The 12,293-nt window shown below is 39.4% G+C and overlaps 1 long non-coding RNA gene across 1 annotated transcript in view; it reads right to left on the bottom strand.

Moving 5' to 3' along the window:
• Nucleotides 1-8,478: 8,478 nt before the first annotated feature.
• Nucleotides 8,479-12,293, bottom strand: part of LOC148127414 (uncharacterized) — a 148,696-nt gene continuing 144,881 nt past the window's right edge. The window contains exon 3 of the long non-coding RNA XR_015742371.1: nt 8,479-9,391. This is a non-coding gene — a long non-coding RNA (uncharacterized LOC148127414). The remainder of the gene's footprint in view (nt 9,392-12,293) is intronic.

Raw genomic sequence — 12,293 nt, forward strand, 5'->3', positions numbered from 1 at the left:
CATAAATTTTATTTCTATAAGGAAATCCTTTGGTGCTTTTGTCTTTTCAAAATCTTTTAAATCCAGCATTATATTAGTGTTGAACTAGAATGTCTATTCCCAAACTTGAATGGAGTTCCTTAACCCCATTTGAAAGTTTTCCATCCAAACCATTTCATCTTCTTTTTGCTTATAGCTGAACTTTGTCAGGACACTGACATGAACATGAGTCATACAATGTTGTGATATTTGCTTTCTTTCCCCCCCACAATGTTTGATTACCAAGAGGATTTATGCCCTTGTAGTATAACAAAGCATGCTTTCAACACTGATGGCTTTGTTAATCACTTGTTAGCTTTTGTAAATAATCCACTCGCGTATATCCGCAGGATGTCACAATGATACCAATAAGTAATTGGCAGTGCAACAGTAAGAAAAAAGACCACGAACATTTTATATGAATATACTCATCATTACAGGCCTTTCTTTCTATTACTTGGAATTTGTCAGAAACAAATGTTTTGAATTGTAATTTCCCTCAATGCCAAACACTTATTAATTCAATTTATCTAGACTTTTCTTTTATCCTGGAAATATTTTTTTTTCTGCCTAATGAGGCATGTTTTAAAATATATACATCCCTGCAATCTCCATGCACTCTTCCTGACCTCACCACCTTCCTGCACCCCACTTAACCTTTGCAGCACCTCTTACACATATCTGTGACCCCCACACATCTTGATCTGTGCCACCCCACTGCACCTGACCTGATCTGCAAAGCACCTCTTGTGCACCCCAAGGCACCTTTCACGAACTACACTATCCATCCATGTACCTTCTCCAAACGGCACAGTATCTGTGGCCCACACAACCTTCCATCTGGCACCTCTCATACAACTCCACATACCATTCCTGACCCATATCTCTGCATGCCCTCTTGTTCCCACCCTTATCTGGAAGCAGCCACTTGCCTTCCACCTTGCCTTATCCTTGCAACTTCCTGCTGACTTTATCTCTACAAGCTTCTCAAAAGCAAAGTGAATAAGGAACCCAGCAAGAATTTGAGGGAGGGAGGGAAGAAGAAAGGAAGAAGGAAGGTAGATAGATCTCGGATACTTGAAGAAGAAAGGAAGAAGGAAGGTAGATAGATCTCGGATACTCCTTGCCAGCTTCCCAAATGGAAACTCAGTGGGGAAGTCGACAGGAAGTCAAAAGTCACTCCTGCTCCCACTGCTTTTTTGTCCACCCATAGTCAATCTACTTCTGTTTAAATGAAATCTCTCTCTCTCTCTCTCTCTCATCATAATAGTTGTTATATTAATCAAACTTATATAATCCTAGTATTAATATTTATGGTTTTTAAAAATAATAGTTATTCAATATTTCAACATTCCATTTTAGTGCCAATGATGTTATACATGGTAATACCATCTTTTACCCTCTAATCCATAAAATTATTACTTATATTATATCTATCTATCTATCTATCTATCTATCTATCTATCTATCTATCTATCTATCTATCTATCTAATTAACTTCTAATCAGGTCACCATTGCCAATCCTAATATTAATACTCATGCTTATATAAGGCAAAAGCCTTCATTATTTAGTTGTTGAATGTCACAATACGTCATTCAAGTACCAGTCTTCCTATTATTTAAACATACCTTATAATACCCTTTTTCAACCTCCAATCTTTCTATCTAACTATTGCTTCATATAGAGGTATATATTCTTATTTCCACCTCTATTCTAATCAGGCCATCATTATATTAGAAAAAAAGAATATCTATATCTATATTATTATCTCTCTCTCTCTCTCTCTCTCTCTCTCTCTCTCTCTCTCTCTCTCTCTCTCTCTCTCTCTCTATGCTAACCCAATGGGGCCTGGATTATTTAGTTCTAATATAATATTAAACTATGACTTCACTGGTGAGGCATAATAATTCTATGGTTTCATTAGTCCTCTTTAGAACATGCAGTTATTCTTAAAATAAACATTCTCATTTCCTAAGAATGCCCTTCTGATCCCAGCATATACCTGCAAACAATTAAGCCAGCATGTTCTTTAGCCCTTCCTCACCCCTCTGGAACAGTTTGTCTCTGTTTGAGACACGCTACATATTTGAGTCTTCAGACAGCAGTTGGCTTGCCTGGAAGCTTACATTACGGAAATGTTCAGAATAGAAAGACAAAAGTTCTTATCATTCTCTATGCTCGCAATTGACCATGTGGATTTCTTTCCAGTGCTGTTGATAACACAAACTATGGTAACTGCATGGATTACACTTCACTGGCTATTAGTTGAGCAATATTGATATGCTTAAGTATCCTTAAGAGGTCTATAATGCTGTAATTTTGTTTAAAGAGGCTTATAATGCCATATTTCTGTTTTTCTTCAGAAACTTTTCTGATGTGATTAAACTCACTGGGTATGTCTCTAATTTTGTTCCCTCTCACCGACCTGTTTCATATATCATTTTAAGCCAAAATAACTCAATCACAGTTTGTTGACTAGTCTCAGTCATTGAGTTAAACCATGTTTTGCAAATCACAGTCTCTGAATTCATGACGTGGCCCATGATACAAACATCATGTATTTATTATATCAAGGGGAGGAAGAATTTGAGTTGCAAATTGGTATTTCAGAATAAGGAATCTTGATGACCTTAGAGGGAAGTAAGATAGATCCTAAATGGGAAAAAAGTGCAGGAAATATGCAAAATCCTGTTAACTAGATACTGAAGGCACAATCACAAACTATTTTTTTCTAGCAGGAAAGGTGAGAGATCTCTAAAGAAATCTCTATGCAGGTTATAGAGCTTTCCAAAATACTAAAGAAAAGAGGAACATATAAATATTAAAGGAGAGGCACATAATAAAAGAGGCAATCAACAGAAACTGTAGTGAGTATGACAGAAAAGCTAATGCTCAGTACATTTTTCTTTTCTCAGAAGGGGAACAAGGACCTAACTGCATCATTAATGGAAAGACAGCTCAGGATAGAAGATAGTAAAGGAATACTTAGCCAATTTAAGGATTTCAAATTTCCACAATCAGGAAATAGTCCCTTACTAAGGGACTAAAGTAGAAATGATCAAAGAGGAAGACCTGGGACATTACAGACCTATCTGCTGAATGGCTCTACTGAGCAAGATCTTCCAATAGATGTTATTATTTCTCTAAGTTTGTGAGAATTTGCATAGGACAAAAACCAGCATGCATTTGTCACAAGGAAGTCATATCAAACAAATGTTATCTCCTTTTCTTAGTAGATCAGAAAAATCCTATGCATATTATTTACTTCAACCTCAACAAAGCTTTTGACAAAGTCTTTCATGACTTTCATGACATCATTAATAAAATGATAAGTGTTCTGTCATGGGAATAAGAACAGACTCAAGACCGGAGTTGAATTCAGCTCTATATTAACTGTCAGTAACTTCAACTAAACCGGAGCCACGGCAGGCTCTTTTATAGTGGCTGCTCGTGGCTCGCAGCCAATGGCATCTTTTTAAACGTCCCACCGTCAGGCGGACCAATCGAAGCAGTTGTTAACAACCAATTGATAGGCAGCAGTGATCGTCCAATCAGAACGTAGTATTATGAGTATGCAAATGTCTATATACAACACCCCTCCCCTCTTGGTTCGGTCCAATTCTATGTTACGTAGTCACATAAGTAGGTGGGACTTTTATGGTTCCTACTTGACCTGCACAGTTCAGTCTCAGCATTGTCTTCGGTCGGTTCGGATGGGATCGCTGTCTCTCCTGTCCTTCTCCCTGGAACCTCCTGGAAGGTGAGTCAGCCATGCCGCTCCCGCCTGGTCTCTTCAGGCTGGTTGAGTCGGCTTTGCCGCTCCCTCCTGGTTTATCCGGGTTGGTTAAGTCAGCTCGGCTGCTTCTTCCAGGGGTGGCTTTGTGTTGTTTTTCCGCTGTCAGCTCCTTTCTTCCGAACTCACCTGCAGGTAAGTAGTTTTTATTTTTTGGTGGTTCTTTCTGGTACTGGTTGGTGATTCGGTTTTTGTCGTGTTAGTGGAGGGTCTTCCCTCCCCTTTTTATTGTTAAAGGGTTCTCCCCCTCTGGTTTTATTATTATCTATTTGATTTGGTGTTTGTGCATGTTCTATGCATCGAGGGCGATTGGTGTTTTATTCTAGAGTTCGAGACCGTAGTTGGTCTATGTGTCTCTTCCAGGTTCTGCTGTCCTCCGTTTCTAGTCGGTATGACCGGGGTCCCATTATTTGTGTTATTGTGGCTGGTAGCCACAATGGGTCCCCAGTAAGATTTTTGGCGTAGACAAGGTCGCCTGGTATAAATGTGCGGTACTTACTGGAGGAGTCTGGTGGCTTTTCAGGGTTGTAGGTGGGGTGCAATCTATCCAAATGTGTCCGCAATTTTCTGCCCATTAGGAGTTTAACTGGACTCTTGTTAGTTGATGTGCTCGATGTTATATGATGGATGGTGAGCATTTTATTGATTTTGTCTTGGATGTCACCTGTGTCTAGTTTTTCTAATGCCTCTTTCGTTTATCGAACCATGCGTTCCACGCATCCGTTTGAAGCCGGGTGAGCTGGTGCTGTTAGGGAATGTCGTATGCCCTGTTCTGCAAGGAATTGTTCAAAAGATAAGGCTGTGAACTGCGGGCCATTGTCCAAAACTAACAAGTCTGATAACCCATGCGTTGTGAAAAGTTTTCTTAGTTGTTTGGTGATGACTTCAGTCGTCATGGAGTTCATGACGCTGACCTCCAGCCAGTTTGAGTAGGCATCGACAATAATTAAAAATGTATATCCTTTTGTGGGTCTGGTGAAATCTATATGGATCCTCGACCAGGGGCCTCTGGGTGTCTCCCAGTCGAGGATCGGTGCTGGAGGGGGGGTAGGTCTGGACTTCTGGCATTTATTGCATGTTGTCACCCATGTTTCAATGTCTTTGTCCATCCCTGGCCACCAGACGTAGCTTCTGGCCAGGGATTTCATTTTTACGATATCCGGGTGTCCTTCATGTAACATGCACAGCACTTCTTCCTGTAGTTTTTCAGGAATAACAACTATATCCTGACACAGTATAGATCCCTTTGCAATTGACAGTTCAGTTTGCTGGGTTCAGAAAGGTTTGAAAGTCTCGTTCTTATCATTTTCTGGCCAACCCCTCCCTACCCAGTTGAGGATCTGGGCCATCAGTGCGTCTTTTGCAGTTTCTTTTGCGATGTCTGATGCAGTGATAGGAAGGTTCGGTAATGTTTCAATTTGTAGAGTGGACGTGGTAGGAGCCGGGTTGTCATCCAGGTCTGGTAGGGGTGAGCGGCTCAGTGCGTCAGCATGGGATATGGCTTTCCCTGGTCGGTGGACGAGCTTGTAGTTGTAAGCTGCGAGGAATTCTGACCACCGTGTCATCCTTGGTGACAGGATGTTGGGGGTGGCTTTGTTCCCCACCAGGATTCCCAACAGTGGCTTGTGGTCAGTAATTAAGGAAAATGTCCTACTGTAAAGGTATTTGTGGAAGCGTTTGACCCCTGTTATAGAGGCCAGGGCTTCTTTATCCAGTTGGCTGTAGTTTCTTTCAGCTTTTGACAGCGTTTTGGAGTAAAAGGCGACCAGTGCCTCTCTGCCATCGGATAGTGTGTGGCTAAGTATGGCGCCCACACCAAATGGTGATGCGTCGCAGGTGACCATCAGTGGCAAAGTGTCACTGTATTGGATTAATACAGATTCCGACGTCAATAAGTCTTTAACCCCCTGGAATGCAGCTTCTTCTCGTTGGCCCCAGGCCCAGGCAGCTTTCTTATCAAGTAATCTGTGCAGTGGTCCACTATTGGTGCCTTCTGCAGCAAAAAGACATTGTAAAAGTTAATGAATCCTAAAAATGCTTGTAAGCCTGTTTTATTTTTGGGTCTGGGTGCTTCTTTGATAGCTCTTTTTTTTTCCAGTGGGGTGCATCCCTGCTTCATCAATGAGGTATCCCAGGAACTCAACCTGATTTGTGGCAAGTTGGCATTTTTCTTTTTTGACTTTGAGTCCTGCTTCTCTAAATCTTCTCAAGACTTCCCTCAGCCGGTCTTTTAATTGCTTTTTGTTTCCGACATCATCAAAATAAGAGACCACCCCTTTTAGTCCTTGCAGAAGGCACTCCATCAGGCTTTGGAAAATGCCTGGGGCTACGCTGACACCAAACTGCAGTCTGTTGCATTTGAATGCCCCCCTATGCGTTACAATAGTCTGTGTCTCTGCTGTCTCGGGATCAACTGGCAATTGTTGATATGCTTGCATGAGATCGAGCTTTGCAAAAACTTTTCCTCCCCCCAACGAGTGCAAAAGGTGTTGGACTACTGGAACGGGGTATGCACTTTGTTGCAGTGTGTGGTTGAGGGTGGCCTTATAGTCTCCACAGATGCGCACGGACCCATCTGGTTTCATGGGGGTCACAATTGGGGTTTCCCATCTTGCATGGTCAATTGGCTCAGCACCCCTTGTGTGATAGGCTGCAATGCATTAGGAATACGGCTCTCTTCTTTTGGTCGGTGATTCCTTGCAGTTCGTTACTCTCTAGGAACATGAGGAACCTGTTGATATATGACTCATTTCGGCTGGGTTGAACAGTGCGGGTGGTGAGTTGTTACCAGCCATCTCGTGGGTTGCTCGGTTCTCGTTGCCACGTGCTTACGGTCTCTTTTTCTTAGAATCCCATCCTCGTCGCCAGTGTTCTGTCGTGGGAATAAGAACAGACTCAAGACCGGAGTTGAATTCAGCTCTTTATTAACTGTCAGTAACTTCAACTAAACTGGAGCCCACGGCAGCCTCTTTTATAGTGGCTGCTCGTGGCTCGCAGCCAATGGCATCTTTTTAAATGTCCTGCCATCAGGCGGACCAGTCGCAGCAGTTGTTAACAACCAATCAATAGGTGGCAGTGATAGTCCAATCAGAACGTAGTATTACGAGTATGCAAATGTCTATATACAACAATAAGAATGAGCTGGATATAGATTCATAATTGGCTAAATGATCCAACTCATAACACACTCGTACATGGTTCTATATTGGCTTGAAAATAATGTCAAAGCTCTGTCCTTGGCCCAGTGCTGTTCACCATTTTTATTAATGACCTACATGAAGGGCCTGATGGGATGATCATAGAACCTGGAGAAGTGGTTATCATTCTAAAATGAAAAGACAAGATTCCAGAAGATCTAGATAGGCTTGAATAGTGGGCCCAAATCATAGTAACTTTTGTTTTTCTTTTGTTTTTGTTTACATATTTTGATAGTTATACCCTATGTTTTGTTTTTCTATGTTACTGATTTGATTTTTGATAGTAATATTAAATAAAGCACTTGCATGGCATGATTCTGTTTGTCCAATGCATCATGACAATGTAACAGATATTGCTTTATTTTATACTAGTTGGATATCCATGCTTCAAAACTGTGTGATCGGGCTTAGTTTTTGGGGAGAAAAACAAGGAAGAAAATATTCTGCCTCTGCCTACCAGCATCATCGGTATTCATCTGGCTAGCGTCCTGTCAGTGTGTGAGAGAGAGTTGAGGGCTGTTTGGAAGCTGAAACAGTATTTGCTGTGTGAGCAAGGAGACAGCAAGGAGCCTGGGCGTGGCTTAGCTCAACTGTTCTGTACTAAAGCTGTTTGCCACTGTGAAAGTAAAGTTGAAACTGAAACTCCTCTCCTCTGCTTGTGTTTTGCATTTGGAACAGATTTCTTTTCAGGTGCTGAGGGGGAATAGAACTCCTTAGCATCAGAGTGTGTTAATAATAATATACCAAGTACTCATGCTTTGATGGTCATTTTGAAAAATCCTTTCTTAGTGAGCACCTAGAAGCCAAGAGGAACATACGTGCCAAATTTCAAGTTTATAGGCTTTACAATTCTGGAAATTTTGTGATGATGTGTGAGTGGTATTTCGCTTTCATATATATATATGAAAGGGATAGGTATGTATCCCAATAAAAAGCAAGATATTCATTATACCTACTAAATAGTGACTTGAAAGTAGAATTGTATTATGTGTTTGTCCACAAAGTAAGTGACAGAATTCCTTGTCCTGTACACTCTGTGCACAGCTTGTTGTATACAGATTTCACTGAATATGCGCAAGCAGAGATTAGATAGACACATATTAGAAATAATTTAAATTTCTGCATGGAGTAAAGATATAGAAAATGCTTCCATTCACTGAAAATTGATGAAATTGATGAAAACTCTTCTATGAATGGAGGCATTTCCATGTTGAATCTCTGCTTGACTAAAGCAGGATGGATACCTTCACTGATGCAATTCAGCTGATTTGGAAGCTTGGCCCTTGTTGCTATACTACAAGGTAAAATTATTTTGTGGATGTATATTTCCCAGCACAAAGTAATAACAGATGTCTCACAGAAATCTCTTTCCTTTCCACTTTGACATATTATGTTGATAGGATAATTGAAGATGGAAAAAAATACAAGAAAAATAAGAATTTTATAAAGTGATGACAGGTCTGTTGATATAGAATATTTATGTGATTTCCATATAAATGCACATACATTGGTTTCCATACAATCATTGGATTATTTAGGGGGACACACTAGGAAACAATAAAATAAAGCTCTACATTTACTGCTCAAAGCCTTGGGGCGCTATAATACTCACAGAGGTTTAGCTCAGTCATTCTGACATCTTTCTGGTATCATCTGAGCATGTATGTACAGGCACAAGAGACATTTTCACAAGGACTGCTGTAAAAATTAAGTAACTGTTTTGAGTAGTTCACTCTACTAGAAGCATCCCTAAACCATTCCCTCAAAGTGGCTATTATTTCTGGTTAGGTTATTATTGAAACTCTAATTATAATTCATCATATAGATAACATAAATTAATTACTACGAATGACCTTGGCTATTGTGCAAAGAGAAGCCCAGATGTGCTTTGGGTAGATTTAAAGTAAACAATGGTTGATGCTCAGAGTCTTGGCTTAAAACAACTTGAAACAATTTGGGCGTCCATCTGCATGTCCTCTTCAGCATTTAGTATCTGCCAAACCACTTATGATTCATGTTTTACATGAATCCTTGTCCTTCGCTAATGCAGAGACTTTGGTTTAATGAACATCTTGCTCCTATTTGACAAGTTGGTGTGTGGGATAGGATTTGTCTTCCAGAAGAGCTCAGCATTTCTTTTTTCTTGAAAAATTAGAGAATGTAGTCTCTGATTTTGTGATGGAGGTAATTTTGCTTCTCAATGTCTTTAATTTTTTTCATCTGGTGCAGTGCATCTAGGCTTGCAGAGAACATATCACTGAAAATGTACTGTTTCTCTGAACATACAGACGTTAAAGACGGCAAAAAATATGAGGTCATCCAGTTCCTCTGACTTTTTTTTTTCACCATTGAACATAAACGGAGAGAAGACTCACAGGCATCTGAAAGAGCAAATGTTTGCATTAAAAAAGTGCTAGGTTCACTAATGAATGTTTCTCTTTATTTAGTTTACTTATGAAATAAAATATTATAGCCTACTGTGTTTTAGTGTACCTTCAAATCAACAGATCAAAAAGATCAAGCTATGAAATAGGAAAAATGAACTAAAAACCAACAATACACAGAAATATGAAAAGCAAGACATTTTATATTCCAATATACTTTTTTCCTCAATTTACATGCTTCCTTTTTTCCTTTAGGATTTAAATCAATTTCATGAGTAGATCATCTGTAACTTCTTTCAGTTTCTCTTAGCCATTTTTCCATTCTCTTGTTTCTACCATGACTGATATGTTTGTGTGTTTGAAAACCAGTTTTATGAGTAATTCATTTTTCCTCTGATATATTTGCATCAAGACATTTCTGGTTTTCCTTTCAGTGTTTTAAGCAATTTCTTTTTTCCATCTCTGTATTTTAGCAATTAAGCAACTGATCACTGCAACTTAATTCTGAATCAGATGTTTTCTTCTGGTCATTTTGACTTAATTAATCTAGTTAAATGTGCAAAGCCAGGGAAAAACTTAAAAATAAAATTTAATTTAATCTCAGCTAAAATAACTACAGCTTTAAACATTCCTTTAAACAACTACAGCTTTAAACATTGATGACTTTCTATTTCTGTCTGTAGAAATTTGAAGGGCTGTGCCATAAATTGCATGTTTTGTATCCCTCTATTTGAAAAAATGTTCAATTTAATGTGGCAGAGTACTTAATTTTCTACAGGTCAGATTTCCTATTTTCATGTTGTCCACTTGTGTACAAAAGATCATGCCACATCAACTGCAAAGATGCATGAATGTATAGTACACAGAGACATTTAATTAAAAATCTTACAAATACATTTTCCATCCTAAACTCAAGTTAAAAAGAGGAGGATGTGGAGTTGCACCCACAATCCAGATCTTCCCAATGCCAGTATGTCTTACTAGTCACAGTACCAGAAGTGTTCTGAGTATAGTATAACTGATACAGAGGGTGCCAGAAGAAAAATGAATGCAAATTAATATCTTTTGAAATAGGAATTTTATATCATAATCAACAGTGGTAGTATTCTACCGGTTCAAGCCAGTTCGGTCAAAATGGTAGGTCTGAGAATAATCTGTGAGCAAACTGGTTTGCTCCGACAATCAGCTGCTGGGCCCTCCTGCCCACCTCGGCTCTATACAGACCTTTATTTCCTGGTTTTGAAGTTCAGCTGCTTTGAATGGCATAGCTTATTGCCTAGCATCAGCTGTTGAAGACACAGGGACAGTGCAGGATTGCAGGAGAAGGTTAGTAGCAAACCCTCTGCATGCATGCACAAAGCATGCACAAAGTGCGCTCACCAAGCCACGCCCACAGAACCAGTGATAAAAAATTTTTGAAACCCACCAATGATAATCAACTATGTGAGCACTAAGGCAGGATTGCTTGGTGCTCTTTTTTCGACTGCTCATCTAAAAAAGGAGAAATGCAGTATTTCTTCTACAAAGTCCATTTTTCACTGCTTGGAGAAAGCATTTGCAGTCAGGCGACTGACTAAATTAAAGAATTTTGGTCTTTTTTTTTTTTTTTTACATTCACTTGCCAAAGCCCCCTGGAGTTTACATGAGGTGGTTGCTGGAAATTCCTGCCTGGAATCTCAAACTTGCAGGGCTGTGTCAAATTATACCTGCTGATGGAATGTGACTGATAATGGCTTGATCCCTTTAAGCTGAGATAACAGACTACACCATGCTTTTCAGCTGGGTTTGTTTATTTTAATTCTGGGATTCTCTTTCCATTGAAACCAACTCAATTTCATTCAGGTTTTTAAACAATCATCCTCTAATAAAGTAAAAAAGCTATTCAAAAACATATTTGTTGTTACAACTTTATCTCTTGTTCTCCCAAACATGATACAGCCTTGAATTTATGAAGGGATAGAAAAATATTCATACAGTCAAAGGATTCAGGTATATTAAAACTGTTCCCTATACCATTCAAAAGACAGCCTTTGAAAAGGATGAAAACAAAGCTAAAGAACTTAAAGTCACAAACAAGTGACTTTAGTAATTGTGCTTTTTCATTGTTACCATCAGCTTTCTGGTATTGGATCTAAAACAACAAGGCCGGGAGAAAGACTTGTTGGCCAGCAAGAACTTTTAACTCTTATGTAAGGATAGCCCTCTGAATGCAATATGAGATTTTGCAATAGTTAGATAGGATAAACTGTACAGTTTGATCAAGTCTAATTTTGCCACCAAGAAATTGGACCAGGATAAAGGAAATCAATATTCCAGTCCCCACCTTTAAATATACAGTACATTGGGAGTATCCTTGTCATTTAGCCCAGTCACCTCATGGTTTTTGGTTATGGTAACTAAATGAAGGTAACCCTATCCATTCTGTCTTAAGGTGGCAGAAGAAAACTAAGTATGCTAAACTAATACACACACAAACACACTTCATAGTTGTTGTCTGACCATTAAGACAGAAGTTTAAAAACATTACTGACCTTTTTAACTTGTTTATTCTTTAACTGTATTTCTTGCCCTTTGTATTTTCATTCCTATACAGTAGATCAGGGGTGTCAAACTCATGGCATCATGGTGGTGTCACGTGATGTATCGGGACTTTTTCCTTCTTAAACTGGGCGTAGGCATAGCCAGGACGTGATGCATCCAGCCTATGGGCTGGGAGTTTGACAGCTCTGCAGTAGATCATCCAATTTTAGGGACACACCATATAGCAGCATTCTGTCAGAAGCATTAGCCAACAACATGAACCATACATTTGGATTATTATAAGAGCTTTCTCCATCCATTCAATGGGCCATTTAGAAGACTTGCAAACTAGCTGGAGAGCAGGATTTCATTCACACTC

The sequence above is a fragment of the Pseudonaja textilis genome, chromosome 2, assembly GCF_049901715.1.
Source record: "Pseudonaja textilis isolate UNSWEBS1 chromosome 2, rPseTex1.2, whole genome shotgun sequence".
Lineage (NCBI taxonomy): Eukaryota > Metazoa > Chordata > Lepidosauria > Squamata > Elapidae > Pseudonaja > Pseudonaja textilis.